This window comes from Geotrypetes seraphini, chromosome 6 (genome assembly GCF_902459505.1).
Source record: "Geotrypetes seraphini chromosome 6, aGeoSer1.1, whole genome shotgun sequence".
Lineage (NCBI taxonomy): Eukaryota > Metazoa > Chordata > Amphibia > Gymnophiona > Dermophiidae > Geotrypetes > Geotrypetes seraphini.
This window is the reverse complement of record NC_047089.1, coordinates 186,799,284-186,815,802: the sequence shown is the minus strand read 5'-3', so window position 1 is coordinate 186,815,802 and position 16,519 is coordinate 186,799,284. Positions and strand designations below refer to the sequence as shown.

General features: G+C 40.3%; 1 long non-coding RNA gene across 1 annotated transcript; it reads left to right on the top strand.

Moving 5' to 3' along the window:
* The first annotated feature begins 539 nt into the window (after nucleotides 1-539).
* On the top strand, nucleotides 540-13,628 carry LOC117363207. The gene is made up of 3 exons (XR_004539994.1): nucleotides 540-591; nucleotides 7,984-8,680; nucleotides 12,283-13,628. It is a non-coding gene; the product is annotated as an uncharacterized LOC117363207 (long non-coding RNA).
* Nucleotides 13,629-16,519: the final 2,891 nt, after the last annotated feature.

Sequence of the window (16,519 nt, the reverse complement as noted above, 5' to 3'; positions counted from 1 at the left end):
GAAAGCCCTACCTAGGAAATGGCCACCCTTGATTACCAATAAACCTATTGGTCATCAAAATGTTTGCAAGATTGCTTAATGCCTTATGTACCATCAAAATCATTGTGCTTTGCAGCTCTTTCAGGTTTGGTTGTTCCTTCACAAAAACAAATTACATTTGGAAGCAGTGAGGAGGAGAACATTTTAATGTGCAGATCCAACACGTAGACAAACAAGATTTAATGGGGCAGAGTCAGCATGGATTCAGCCAATGGAGGTCTTGCTTCACCAATTTGCTTGACTTCTTTGAAGGTATAAATAAACATATGAATAAAGGTCAGCCGGTTGATGTAGTATATTTAGATTTTCAGAAAGCTTTTGACAAAGTTCCTCATGAAAGGCTCCTGAGAAAATTAGAGTCATGGGATAGGAGACAATGTTCAGTTGTAGATTAGGAATTGGTTATTGGACAGAAAACAGAGGGTAGGGTTAAATAGCCATTTTTTCTCAATGGAGGAGGGTAAATAAATAGTGGAGTGCTGCAGGAATCTGGACTGGACTGGTGCTATTTAAGTCATTATAAATGATCTGGAAACTGCAACGGTGAATGAGGTAATTAAATTTGAAAATGACATTAAACCAGTGGTCTCAAACTCAAACCCTTTGCAGGGCCACATTTTGGATTTATAGGTACTTGGAGGGCCTCAGAAAAAATAGTTAATGAAATGACAATTTTGCATGAGGTAAAACTCTTCATAGTTTATAAATCTTTCCTTTTGGCTAAGTCTTAATAATAATATTGTAATTTATAGCTAAAGAGACATATGATCAAGAAACTGTTTTATTTTACTTTTGTGATTATGATAAACATACCGAGGGCCTCAAAATAGTACCTAGCGGGCCACACGTTTGAGACATAAGAATATAAGAAGTTGCTTCCGCTGGGTCAGACCGGTGGTCCATCGTGCCCAGCAGCCCGCTCCCGCGGCGGCCCATCAGGTCCATGACCTGTAAAGTGATTCTTTGTCTGGAACCTGTTCATTCCCTGTTTCCCTTCATAGTCCTATCTCTACTGTTCAAAGTTGTTAAAATGCATGCAGACTGTGAAAAATTGTGGGCAGACCTTAGGAAATTGGAAGACTGGGTGTCCAAATGGCAGATGAAATTTAGGGCTCCTTTTACGAAGCTGCATTAGCGGCTTTATCGCACACAACTTTTTAGTGCACGCTAACCCCTGCACTAGCCGAAAAACTACAGCCTGGTCAAGAAGAGGCAGTAGCGGCTAGCACGGCTGACAAATTAGCGCACATTATTACGCGCGTTAAACCGCTAATGCGGCTTCGTAAAAGGAGCCCTTAATGTTGACAAATGCACAGCGATGCATACTGAGAAGAGTAACCCAAATTATAGTTCCCAGATGTTAGGGTTCACCTTTAGGATCAGCGTCCATGAAAAAGATCCGAGTGTCATTGTAGATTAGAGGTTCTTAAACTGGTTTTGGGGACTCCAAGCCAGTTGGGTTTTCAAAATATTCCTAATGAATATGCATGAGGCAGATTTGCATATAATAGATTACAGGCATGCAAATCTGCCTCATGCATATTCATGAGGGATATCTTGAAAATCCAAGTTTAAGAACCACTGTTGTAGATAATACGCTGAAACCTTCCACCCAATGTGCGGCGGTGGCCTAAAAAGCAAACGGGATGCTTGGAATTATTAGGAAAGGGATGGTAAACAAGACTAAGAATGTTATAATACCTCTCTATCACTTCATGGTGCAACCTCGCCTTGAGTACTGCATTCAGTTCTAGTATTCTTATCACATAGAAACATGATGGCAAATAAAGGCCAAATGGCCCAACTAGTCTGCCCATCCATAATAACCATTATCTCTTTCTCTCTCCGAAAGATCCCAAGTACCTATCCCAGGCCCTTTTGAATTCAGACACAGTCTCTGTCTCTACCACCTCTTCTGGGAGACTGTTCCAAAAAAGATATAGCGGAACTAGAAACCAGAACTAGAAAAGATTCAAAGAAGAGCGACCAAGATGATAAAGGGGATGGAACTCCTCTCTTATGAGGAAAGGCTAAAGAGGTTATGGCTCTTCAGTTTGGAAAAGAGATGGCTGAGGGGAGATACCACAAAATCCTGAGTGGAGTAGAACGGATACAAGTGGATCGATTTTTCACTCCGTCAAAAATTACAAAGACTAGGGGACACTCAATGAAGTTACAGGGAAATAATTTTAAAACCAACAGGAGGAAATATGTTTTCACAGATTGAATAGATAAGCTTTGGCATGCATTGCCAGATGATGTGGTAAGAGCTGTTAACGTAGCTAGTTTTAAAAAAGGTTTGGACAAGTTCCTGGAGGAAAAGTCCATAGTCTGCTATTGAGATAGACATGGGGGTAGCCACTGCTGGATCAGTAGCATGGAATGTTGCTATATTTGGGTTTTTACCAGGTACTTGTGACCTGGATTGGCCACTGTGAAGATGGGATACTGGGCTACATGGACCATTGGTCTGACCCAGTAAGACTATTCTTAGGCTCTTATGTCCCTCCGATTGTAGAAAGATTTGGGTCATTTTAAAAGATTTTTGAAGCATCATCTTTTCTGCCAAATGAAATGTATGCTCTAATGTTTGTGATGTTGGAGCTGTGTAAGAATTGCCATACTAAAAAAGACCAAAGGTCGATCAAGCTCAGTATCTTGTTTCCAACAGTGGCCAACCCAGGTCCCACGTACCTAGCAAGATCCCAAGTAGTAAAACAAATTTTATGCTGCTTATCCTAGGAATAAGCAGTAGATTTCCCCAAGCCATCTCAATAATGGCCTATGCACTTCTCTTATTCAAACCTTTTTTAAACCCCACCAAGCTGATTTTTCACCACATTCTCTGGCAACGAATTCCAGAGTTTAATGACACGTTGAGTGAAGAAATATTTTCTCCCATTTGTTTTAAATGTACCACTTAGTAGCTTCCCAGTCCTAGAATTTTTGGAAAAAGAATACAAGCAATTCACATCTACCCTTTCCCCTACATTCGGTATTTTATAAACCTCTATCATATCACCCCTGAGCTGTCTCTTCTTCAAGCTGAAGAGCCCCAGTCGTTTTAGCCTTTCCTCAAAGGAAAATCATCCCATCCCTTTTATCATTTTCATCTCCCTTCTCTGTACCTTTTCAAAATCTGCTATATCTTTTTTGTGATATGGCTTTGAATAAAAGTGGAATATAAATAATAAACTATAAACAATGTGAGGTGTTTAATAATTTAACTGAGTTTGAAAGAAAGTAGCAAGCGTGTTGAAACAAGTCTGTGCATACTGTGACATATCTCAAGGTTTCTCATGCACAATTGCGGTTCAGTGTGAGTCTAACATTCCTAGAGACAGGATGTCAGGAGAATCCTCATGCAAATCAAGTAAGAAACTGATAGATTTGGAGAACCATTCAGTGGTAAAATTTCTCACAAAAGACAGGAAAAAGCCAAAGGAGATCCTTGAATGCATGACTGAAGTTTATGGTGAGTCTGCCCCATCATCCTACAAAATAAAATTTTGGAGCAAGCAGTTTAAGTGGGGTAGAGAGTCCATTAAAGATGACCCTCGCATTGATGGCCTGTGGAAGCAACTTCCACAGAAATGCGCATGAAAGTCAAGGATTTACTTTTATCAGACACATGAATTAAGGTTTCCTGTATAGCTGAAGAAATGGGCCTCTCAGCAGGTACAGTTTGGAAAATAATTCATGAAAAGTTGGGCATATCCAAGGTCAGTGTAAGATGGGTTCCAAGAATTCTGACGCCAAGTCAGAAGGCCATGAGGCTCTAGTGCTGTCAGGAGAACTTGGAGATGCTCCGTGAAGACCAAGTGAATTTTTTTCATCATGTGGTGACTGGAGGTGAGGCTTGGGACTATTACAGAGATCCTGTACCAAAAAAGTTCAAGACGGAAAAATCTGCAGGCAAAATCATGGCAACTGTCTTCTGGGATGATGAAGGACTTTGCTTCTGGAGTTCATGCCACAACAAGACCCTTTTATATCAAGGATTTTTTTTATCACAGACCGCTGCAGTAAAAGCTCCAACACTCATAGAATTTCTATGAGCATTGAAGCTTTTATCGTAACGGCTCTGATGCTCATAGGAATTCTATGACCATTGGAGATGTTAATGTTGCAGCTGGCACTAAAAAATGCACTATGGTTTTGTAAAGGGGGGGGGGGGGCGGTTAGTACATTTTTTACTACCTACACTAGATGGAATTTTGACTAGAGGAAGGAGATTTTGGCCTTTGAAAACTAGTCAAAAAACTGTATTTAATCTAAAAAAAAAAAAATAAAAAGTATTACCAATTCAAATTTTCCTATTTTTTTTTTTTTGGTTACATTTTAATTTATTAACCTTTAAATGGAATAAGGGCTCCTTTTATCAAGCCGTGCTAGTGGGGTTAGTGCATGTGACTTTTAATCATGCACTAACCCCCACGCTGGCCAAAAAACTACCGCCTGCTCAAGGCAGGTGTTTGCGGCTAGCACGGCCGACGGTTTAATGCGCGCTATTATGCACATTAAACTGCTAGTGCGGCTTGATAAAAGGAACCCTAAATGTCACTATCACACTGCTTCATCCTAAATTAAAAATAACATTCTCTTATTTACCTTTGTTTTCTGGCCATTTTGGGCCTTGTCTATCAAACTGCGCTAGCAGTTTTTATTGCAGAGAGCCGCGCTGAATGGCCTGCGCAGCTCCCGACGCTCATAGGAACTAGCGCAGTTTGATAGAAGAGGCCCTTAATTTTTTTAATTGTGTAGGTCTTAATCTCTGGTTTCTCCTTTCCTGTCTTCTCTTAGCTCTTCAGGGTCTCCAATTCATTCGTTCTTCTCTCTCCTCCAGTATTCTTTACTTCCACTATACATTCATCTCTGACAATGATCTTTTTCTTTCAGCTTTGTAAATACTGTATAGCCAGAAGTTTGAAAATTCAGTTTGTAATTCAGTTGTTTTCTTTTCTCAATGAACTGCAGTTCTGCCATTCTTAAAGAAATCCAAAGCAATACATCCAGCCCCTTATATCTTAGGTTGTTTTTCTTTTTTTTAGTTCAAGCATTTTATTGAATTTTTATAACAAAAAACTATTGATGACAGCACTGACTGGTATTTTTTCAAAGTAACTTAGAGATTTCAGTGCCTTCTGGGCAAATGGATAATGATTTCCTGTGCTGTACCTCACTACCAATCTTCCTTTAGATCTGGAGAGAGCAAATGATTTTATACCACAAGATCTGAAGCTGACCACAAACAGAGAGGGGAAAGAAAGGGGACGTGTATACTGTTTTTTTTTTTGTGGTTGCACATTCAAAGTGGTTTACCTATATACAGGCGGTGGCGTAGCAAGGGTGGGAGGTGCCTGGGGCGTTGGCACCCCCCTCGCTCCTTCCATGCCTCCCACGTGCCCTTCCTTCCCCTGTACCTCTTTAAATCTCACAAGCACGAGTAGCTTCTCCTGCCTGATATTCACACTGGCATTGGCTTTCCCTCTGACATCACTTCCTGGCCCACAACTTGGAGGTATAAGCAGCAGGCCTGAGAAGTTGCTTGTGCTGGAGATTTAAGGGAATACTGAGGGAGGGTGGGGGCACGAGCGTGGCAGGGAGAGCAGAGAGGTGCCAGCGCTCCTACAAAATGGTGTCCTGGGCAATCTGTCACCCCCCCCCCCTGCTCCACCTCCTCTTCACTACAGCACTGTATACAGGTAATTATTTTGTACCTGGGACAATGGAGGATTAGGTGGTTTGCTGAGGTTCATAAGGAGCAGTGCTGGGATTTGATCCTACAACCTCAGGCTGCTGAGGCAGCAGCTCTACCACTAGGCCACTCCTCACTTCAGAAAAGAAGGGCTATTAGATCTGTAGAGGACAGGCCCTCCCCTAAATACCATCTTAGACTGCAACTAATGTGTAAGACTTGGACAACACACTATCACCAGTGGAGAACACTTATCTGGAATTATGTCAAATTCATAATCAGAAAGCCTAAGGACATTAGTGAGTTCATGTACTACCAGGTCAAAAGCAAGGCTGATAGCTTACTGTCATTTCATCATCAAATTCCAATCCAGAACTGACCTCCTACTGCAATTATTAACGCAGTACAGACTATAGTCCAACCTCCACTACTTACTAATGTGGGATGTGGAAAGATCTACTTACCCCCTCGTTTAATACACACATGCACAAATGCAAGCATACACACATACAGACGCATGCACATACATGCACATCAACCCAGCGATACGGCAGGCCATGAGGTAGCTAGGTGGAAACCAGGAGACTGCAACTCTGCAGAAACCACCTGGGTTGGGTACTAATCAGCAAAGCTACTAGGATGTTTGGGCAGCAAACTCACTAGTTTTGTTGGTTGTCTGGATTGTTACAAAACATAAAGGCAGGCAGGAGGACTATGGACTGGATTAAATATGAAATTTCATTTACTCTGAATGGCAGAGAATCAAAAGGGAATAAATAAACAATTCTACAGTATAGAGGGCACCAAAAGTTAGGCACCAAGATGAAGCATGCTACGTGCTAATTCTATAAAGGCATCTAAGGGCTTAGACTTCATTACACACTGTTTAAAAAAAAACAAAAAAAAAACCCAACTATGGAAAGCTTGTTTTATGCATAACTCAGTCAAAACAACCAATTTCAATACAATGTGGGATATATCACCCATATATTTGCCATAAGCCTTCACTCACACTGGCCATCTCACCTAAATGATGTCACTTTACTACCTGGTTCTTCAACTGTCACAAAATTTTCTTCTGTGCAAATTGATCAGGCCCTGCCACTTCCTGTTGATCAGTTGAGCCCGTTTCTCACAATTTCTTCAAAACATATTCTATGCTTACCCTCTTTACCTCTTTTCTGGAAACTCTTGTACCAGTCTATAAGAACCATAATCTTTCTCCAGATACAAATTTTTAATAAGGATCAGAGCCTCCTGACTGAAAACCATAGATAACTGTTTATGTTTAAAACAAAATGGTGTCTGTTCATATTATGGTGATAATCACTGGGTGGTGGTGATGTCATTTAGGTGAGGTAGCTGGGGTGCAAGTAGGCTTATTGCAAACTTATTCAGGATGATATATCCTAAATATTATTGAAATTGATCAAGTTTTGACAGAGTTATGTAGAAAAAAGGATTTGTACCTTTTTTTTTATTTTGAAATACAGTGTAGAATACTAGCTTAAGTAAGAGGGAAACTGTCTTGGATATGGAGTGATTATCCTACAGGTGTTCAAGCCTCTATGGCTGGCAACTGGAAAATATCCTCTGGAATCAGTGGCGTACGAGTGCAGGATGCGCAGAGATGCTGGAGAGGTTACGGGTCTGCAATCCGCTTGCACATGGCTGTCGGCTCCACTGGCCCTCACCCCCTCTGGGTCAACTTCTTGTTCAGGGGTAGGGGACCAGGAGATCCGACAGCCGTGCGCAAGGGAGTGCTCTGGCCAGAGGAGGGGGTGCTCCGCCCCGGATTCCTAGATTGCGGCCCTCTAGGATGGACTTTGACACCCTTGGTCTAGAGTAAATGGGTGTGTACTTAATAAAGTGACTTAATATAATGAGCCAATTGTACATCATACACAGAGGCGCACATACGATGTTGCCTATTTATGCCATTTATAGAGTACATAGAAGTACATACAATTGCACATGCAAGTACATAAATACACAGACACACACATTGTTCTGTGTGTGCAGCAGTCTCTTTCCTCCCTGACGTCATGGTGTAAATGTTAAAGGGTCCCAGAGGGGGCAATTAAAAAACACTATCTCAAGTCAAACAACAGAAGAGTTTAGGTTGTAATTTAGTGATCTGAAGCAATAAGTGATCCCAGAGAGACATCAGTGTAGCTGAGCCTGGTTCTTCCTTTCTAGAGCAGAACAAAGCTTTGACTTCTTTCTTTCTTTTTTTTTTTCCATAGGAAATGTGAAAGCAACTTGGCAAAAAATCCAGGAGATGGAGGCACAATCTGAAAAAGGTAGATTGCAGTCGCTGAGTATGCTGTTTTCTCCTAGCCACAAATGGGTGATGTCCTCGACAGCTCCAATTGGCCGATGATGTCCCCGACAGCTCCAATTGGCCAGAAAACCTCTCCAATAGCTCAGAGAGTTGGGTTTTTTTTCTCTGCGCATGTTGGATGCTGGGACCTCCTATGGCATGCCCAGGCAGGACCCCTTGTACCTCACCTTCTACAGCTCTCCACCAAAAAAAAAATACAACTTACCTTTTGAAGATGCCTGAATCCACGAAGAAGTGCCCTGGCTGCAAGAAGAGGATGAGTACGCTGGATCCTCAAGATTTCTGCATCTGTTGCTTGGGCACGGTGCATGAAGACCAGCCCTGCTTGCACTGTGCCCACAATGTCTCCGCTCACACACAAGCTCAGGAAGTGGTTCCTGAAGAACTTCTTACAGAGGCGAGAAGCTCAGGAGATCTCCAGGAAATACCAGGAGCCCTCATTGGTAGCATCCGCTGGGACAAGCGTAGTAAGTCACCCCTGGGGAACCCCCCAAAACCCCTGCAACCATGAGGGCCCTACTGAACCCATGTCCCAGTGTGGGAGCAACATCCATTTGTGGCCGACTTATCCTGCTGTCCACGGAGAATCCACGTTGCAGGTTTGAACTTCAAAGTGCAAAATTTACTTAGCTTTTAGCATTTGTCAATGAGGACTCCATCTGACATGTTTCGCTGTCAGGCTTTCTTATGGAAACATTCCCTAGATGTAGAAAAACCCCAGAATTACATTCCCAACCCAGATTAATTCCCAAAGCTTTTCAATTATATTAATACAAACTCTCACCTATTTTACCCGCAGTCTGCACGTCATGTGCGCCCTGTGTGTAAGCTTTAGGCAAACATGGCGGTGGCTTTTTACTTCCTAATTTAAAGTGACAAACCATGTGATCCCTTTAGCCAATCAACATCCAGGACTCCTGGAACTTCAAAGGAGTGTAGCCCACTTGATCTCCAAATTTAAACCTGTAGGTTGAACAGAGTTAAGTAAAAAAAAAAATCAATTTTTGCTCTTTAAAGTTTAACAGATGATTAGAGTCACCACCCTCCCACCCGACTGACATTAATAATGCGCCAACATACATCTTGCACAATAATGACCCTTCTCCAATCAATGGTTCACCAAAGATACTTCAAAGGTCTTTGTCATAATATTGGATTTGTATTCTGTTAAACGTAATTTAACCGGTTGACTACTACGGCCAATATAAATCAAAGAACAGGGGCAAATAATCATATATATATTACATATGAACTATCACATGTAGTTGGCATTTTAGAAAAGTATCTTGCACCTGCTGATGGGCAAGTCCATAAACTATGTCATCTTTGTGCTGGGATTAAAAGGAAAATTATACCAATTCTTTTGGAGTAGGATGGCCAAAGCACATCATTGGCAAAGACCACTAGGTTCATGAGAACAATCACTGCTCCTGTCTCCCAATGGCAAAAAATATCCCTATGGGTTAAAATACTCCTCTATGGTCTTATTGTGTTTAAATGCTATAATGAGGAGTTCTGTGAAAATTGGATACAATTGAAGAATATGCCAATATTTTTTAATAGAGTGTACCAATCTTTGAGCAATGTCTGAAAAAGGTACATGTAATATGTTCCTCTTTTATATGAGTCTTCTCCGACAATAACAAATCTCTCTGCGCAAAACATGCTCTTAAATATGCATTTGTAATTGCTTTTTTTAGATATCCTTTCTCCATAAACCTCTGTCTCAAATCTGCCATTTGTATATTAAAGTACAAAACATGAGACACTCCTCCACGAGTAAACAACAACCAAGCAAACAGTGGAGATATCCAATCAAGACTGAATTTCACATTTGGTATGAGCGTTTTTAATTTTGGGCCACTCTATCTCAAAGATCTGTGTATGTTCGCTTTAATGAACATTATTTGAACAATATTAGCCATCTAAAGTGGTCTAATGTTTTGCAATATCTAGCCATCATAATCTCTTGAGAACTCAAACCTCCTTATACAGGCCCGTGTGGCCGAAACATCTACATGTTGAGTCAATTGAAGTGAATAAAAGAGATTTGAGAAATATATATAGCTCACCAGTCTTGATTGGATATCTCCACTAAACTAAACTAAACTAAACCTTAAGTTTATATACCGCATCATCTCCACTGTTTACTTGGGTGGCTTTTATATTAAAATCACCTTTGTCTGTGCACAATCGACAAATTCTCAAATAGGGGGAGAGTGTGGCGCAGTAGTTAAAACTATAGCCTCAGCACCCTGAGGTTGTGGGTTCAAACCCACGCTGCTCCTTGTGACCCTGGGCAAGTCACTTAATCCCCCCATTGCCCCAGGTACAATAGATAGATTGTGAGCCCACCGGGACAGAGAGGGAAAACTGCTTGAGTACCTGAATAAATGCATGTAAACTGTTCTGAGCTCCTCTGGGAGAATGGAATAGAAAATTGAAATTGAATTAAAAAAAAATACTGGCTTACTGATAGATTAAATTTCAAATAATATGGATGAAAATTCCCAAAATGTAGATAGTTGAAAATTATTCTCAGATCAATAAGTAATCAAGTTTGATTAAGGATGGTGTAGCTCCCTTCCATCTTTTGCCCTTAAGAGTAGCCTTGGTTTGGAACAGCTGCAGTGGATTGAATACACCTAGGCACAGTAAAATAGAGAAGATTAGAGTGATGTCAAGATGTGACAGAGATACAGTATGAACTACTCTATTTGTATTAATTCAAACTCTTTAGAAAAAAATGTCATGAATCTGCAAGACTCCAAAAGACCTTTTAAACATATGAGAAATATGGTCTTTCATTGAAAGTGCAGAGTCCAAAGCTTTTAATTTTAGACTGTAATTGAAGACTAAACTCTCCAAAATGAAATATTTTTTGAAGAAAGAAACTCAAAATTCTCCTAGCCCAGTAGTATTTCCCAGATTACGTTTGTAGTTGAACAGCATCTGTTCTTCAATACTGTGCTCTATGTGCTCTATACTGCTCTATGTGCTCTATACTGCTCTATACTGCTCTATGTGCTCTATGTGCTCTATACTGTTCTTCAATAATATATGTGCTCTATATGCAGCTGCAACTATGGTATTCACTATTGGGATAACCTATTGAAAATCATCAGTATATGAAAGATCATATATATTTTGTTGCCAAATCCACAGATATCCAGTTTAGTACCAGCCGGCCACACATACTCAGATATTTAATGATGGTATCAATGACCTCCTCAACTCCTTGGCTAAATCATGCTTTTTCAGCCTCCACATGCTGAGGAAAGTAAGATCCTATTTTCGCCAACAACATTTCGCCATCCTTGTCCAATCCATCATCCTCTCCAAATTAGACTACTGCAATGCCATCTATTTAAGCCTATCAAAAAAAGTCTTCAAAGACTCCAGCTAATCCAGAATACTGCAGCCAAGTTGATCTTTGCAAAACGCAAGTCTGACCATGTCTCCCCACTCCTAGCCAAACTTCACTGGCTCCCAGTGATTTCCAGAATCCATTTCAAATGCTCCTGCCTGGCTTTTAAGATCATTCACGGTATCCTTCCTCCCTTAATCTCACTATTTTATAACTCCTCGAGTCCTGAATCTACCAGACCCACCCAAAGGTATAAATTATCCTTCCCCTTTCTACACGGTATTCGCTAAGCAGGCAAACTGGGAAAATCCCTTCTCTTCAGAATCACAGGTCTTTGGAACGACTTTACTACCCCACTGCGGAACCTGAGCTCCCTCCAATTATTCCGCAAGCAACTGAAAACCTGGCTTTTCACTAAAATGTAATTCTATCCCCCCTTACTCTTCTCTTCTATATATAAGTTAATGTAAACCTTTTTTTCCTTCTCTTCCTATATTTTAAGTTCTTGTAAACTGTGCCGAGCTCCACAACATCCGTGGAGATGATGCAGTATATAAACTTAAGGTTTAGTTTAGTTTGGTTTAGTATCAGGACATGGCCTGGTGGAATTTGGTACACACTACATACAGGTTTGAGCTATATATTGCTAAGAAATTAAAATATTCATTATAAATTAAATTGAAATGGTCAATTCTAACGTCTTATATTAATTGTCCTTCTAAATTTTCCATATTGTTCTTATTATGAGTGTTTATTGTTCTTTTATTGAAATGTTTGTAATACTAATTTTGTATTGCTTATAACATTTATATATATGCTTTAAAATCTTAATAGGGACAAGATGGCAGCGGCATGAGTTGTCGGAGACAGAGCTCTGTCTACTCTCGTTTTACCTCTTGGAAAATTACCTTTTGGTGTGATTTTATAGCCATGCCTCATACAAAACGTAAGAGCGTTGTCTGGGGAGACCCCTCCATACCCGGTCAATCATTGATGGAGCGCTTTCTAACAAGCTCCCCGGTTATCGTTGGGGGAGAAATGCCTGCTGTTGCTCCAATGGAAGGAGTCACCAGAGCCTTAGGCTTGGAAATATCTCTCTCCCCCCCAACAGCCCGATCACCGCCGAATCCAGCGCAGGGCAGCGTGCAACGTGAGAGAGCGGTGAGCCAGATGAGCATGGCGTCTTCACATGGAGGGGGTCAAATCGCTGACTGAGACGCTGAGTCGATATTCTCTGGAGTAGCAGAGGGAGCTGACTCCTCAGCGGTGACACTGGCAAATATTTTTAAGATAGTACAGGGACTTGAAACTGCGGCAACAAAATCGGTGAAAGACATCTCTAAAGTTGTGAGTAAATTAGAAGATTTGACTACTTCAGTACAACATATCCAAATAGAGATGAATAAGAAATTTGAGCGAGTTGACAAAGAGATTTCTTCATTACAGACTTTTTCAGCAACTGTGGTGAAAGAAAGGAACTTTTTACAACATAAAATAGAACAGCTGGAAAACTTTAATAGGTGATTAAACTTGCGTGTTTTGAACTTCCCCAAGTTAAATTTAGTTTCACCTATTGACACTTTTAAGAAATACTTAATGGAGACTTTAAAAATTGCTGCAGATCGGATACCACCAATAAATAAAATATATTACTTGCCAAGGAAGTTAGATAACTCTCCTCCACAAGAGATAGATTTAAAGAACTTAACTGGCATACTTGAAACATCTCAGGAAGAAGTTCAATACCACGGTACTTTGACAGTTTCTTTTGTGTTTGAGCAGGACTTAAATACGATAATGAAAATTTTCTTTCGTTCCTCACAGAGTTTGTTCATGGGAGAAAAGATTTGGATTTTTCCTGATGTTACTAAGTCCACTCAAGAGAGAAGGAAAATATTTCTGAGTATGAGGGAGGAGACTATAAAAAAATGCTGGAATGAAATATGTGTATTTTGTGCTGGAGCAACTTCGAAGTTTTCTGGATGCAAAAAAGTAATACCGATTTGAGGGCTGTTATTAGAAAATTGAAACGGATGGAATCACGTTAAGCCTTTTTTCTTTTTGAAACAGGAATATTGTTAGAGAGCTCCTTATCTCGTTATATTCTTGTCCTCCTGGATATTATAGAGGTCTAATCTGTTTACATGGTTTTATGCAAATATGTGTTCTTAGGTTTTTTTTCGCTGATTTTCTCTGATTTTCTGTAACAAGAGGATTCTTGTATTGTATTTTTGAAATTAAAAAAAATCTTAATAAAGATTTTTAGACTTTAAAATAATGTTGTTTTCAGTTTTTTTAAAAACAAAAAGAAAAATCCAACACAGTCTGCAGTGAAAAAGCAACACACGGAAAACAAGGAAAAACTGCAGACAAAACGTACAAGATGCAGGCTGTTTATTATATCGATTATTAAATGTGGTCAATGTTACCAAGGGACCCGACATGGTCCGTGTTTCGGTTAACATGCCTTCTTCAGGGGTCCAAGGTTGATAAGGTTTCAAATTAAACCGCAAATAAAAATAAACATGAGCCTGTGTAAATCAAGGATAATCGCTGACCAACAGTCCTTGTTTTCATTTTTTAATCCATGTGTTTTTATATCAGGACTTTTAGGGACCCCTGAGGAAGACAGTATTGTTGAAACACGGTCCGTGTTGGGCCCACAGTTCCCAACAGTTTGGGTCCTAGATATATTTTATGTGGATTATGAATTTGTATGTTTCTTAATAAAGCCTGCATTCTGAACATCATCATCTCCACGGAGTGTTTGTTTTTGCTGGATTTGCATTTTCTGTGGGATTAAGGGTCAACCTTTTGCCTGTTTTCCTAAGAATAGTGTGAAACCTTTTAGAAAAACCTTACCTTTTTATCTTAAACTAAAGATTTGTCACAATAAAGCAGCCTGACATTGGCATGAGATCTGGGTTTGGAATGATCTCCCAAAGTGGTCCACAGGGCCTGGGAATTTGTTTGGGTTTTTTTTTCAGAAAAGTGTAATACAGTCCTGTTTTGTCCTCCCATCGCCATCTCACACTGACTTATAATTCTGATCTGAGACAGGAGGTGGGATATGATAGAGACATTCAGATTCCTTAAAGGTACAAATAATGCATGAAATGCAAACCATTAAGAGAAAAGAATGTCTTAGAACAAGAGGTCATGACATGAGGCTTTAAAGGGAGTAGGCTCAAGATGCAGCGTCAGGAAATAGTTCTCCATGGAAAGGGCGGTGGATGCATGGAAAGTTCTCCCAGGGGAGACTGACACAAAAACAATAACATAATTCAAGAAAGCCTTACATAAACATGGAGGACACTTAATTGTAAGGAAGTTCCTGTGCAGGAATCTATAGCAGTTCCATTTGTTCTATTTTCCCAATTGTAAGTGTGCTGGTGCTGTATTTTAATAGGATGGCAGTGATCTCTCAAAGTCCTGAATTTCACAGAAGCAGACTTCAGGAAAAGGGTGACCTACTTGAAGGAGGAGCTGGCAGGGTGGAAGGAGGTAAAAGAACTGGAAGGACAGTGGGATAAACCAAATGGTGCTATGAAAAGGGCAACAGATCTGTATGTATGGAAAATAAGCAAAAGCAAGAGGGAAAAGAAACTGATATGGTTCTGAAGTGGCTGCAAATAATAAAGAAAAAAAAGTAGTGTTCACAAAATATGGAAGATTACAAAAAGAACATAAAAAAAACTTATAAAGTTGAGAGAGGTGAAGAAATCAATCAGGACAGAAAAAGCACAAACCAAAGAAAAAATGGCAAAAAATGTAAAGCAAGGTGACAAGACTTTTTTCAGGTATATTGGTCAATGTTTAGATAAGTTTCCAAGTTTTATTTAAAATTTGTTAAATCGCCTATACAGGGTTTCTAGGCGGTGTACAATTTAAAAAATATGGTGGGTGTTTACAACCCCCCCCCCCCCCCAATATACTCTAGACAATAATTTAGTCAGACAAACACGTGGAGGGGCATAATCAAAAGGAACGTCTAAGTCCGTTTTCGTCTAAGTCACAAGTCGTCTAAAGTAAAAAAAATAGCTTAGGACACATTTTCAAAAAATACGTCCAAATTTTTTTCCCTTTCGAAAATCGTCTAAGTATATATCCTGCCGATCTGATCATCCAAGTCGCTAAATCGTCCATCTTTATACCACATTTTCATCCAAGTCAAAAACACATAGAACAATCCCTGTTGGACGTGGAAAGGGTCTGCAAAGTGATGGACTGAACACCCAGACATGGCACCTAAATAGTGGGGTACCTTACAGGGCACTGCTGTGAACTTCACAAAAAGGGTGCCATATCATCATCTCACTACAGCTCCCTTATATGTCATGGTGAGCCCCCAAACCACCTCCATAATCCCCTAGACCCACTTATCTACCATCCTAATAGCCCTTATGGCTGCAGGAGCTACTTATATGCCAGTACAAAAGGGTTTTGGGGGTATATAGGGGAGTGCATATGTTTCAGTATCAATGCAGTGATTACAGGAGCTTATGGGCATGGGGCCTCCTCTCTATGGGTCCCTAACACCCCACCAAGACGACTTAAGCTGCCTCTGTGCAGGACGACTAGGCTTTCCTATGCCAGGCGGCCAGGTGATGATGTTCTGGAGGCTGAATTTTACAGGTGTGATTAAGATTTTTATGGGGTGGGGGGGTGGTGATCACTGGGATAATGTGTGGGGGTCTGTGTTATGTGTTTGCAGTGCTTATCTGGTGACTTTAGGTGGGTTTTTGTGACTACATGGTCTAAGTCAGTGTTCTTCAACCTTTTTACACCCGTGAACCGGCAGAAATAAAATAATTATTTTGTGGACTGGCAAACTACTAAGACAAATTTTAAAAAACCATTTCCGCCCTGTCTCCGCGAGCTTGGTCCCCGCAAACCATCTGATCCCATATGCACAAGCCGCAGTTATGATTTTATATTGAACGTATTTTATTAAAGTATAAAAAGAAACAATATTCTGTACAATTGTCATTTTATAAATACAAATATACAGAGCAAGGACCAACAACACCCCTGTCTCCCCTCCCCTTCACATATATCCCCTCTACTATCA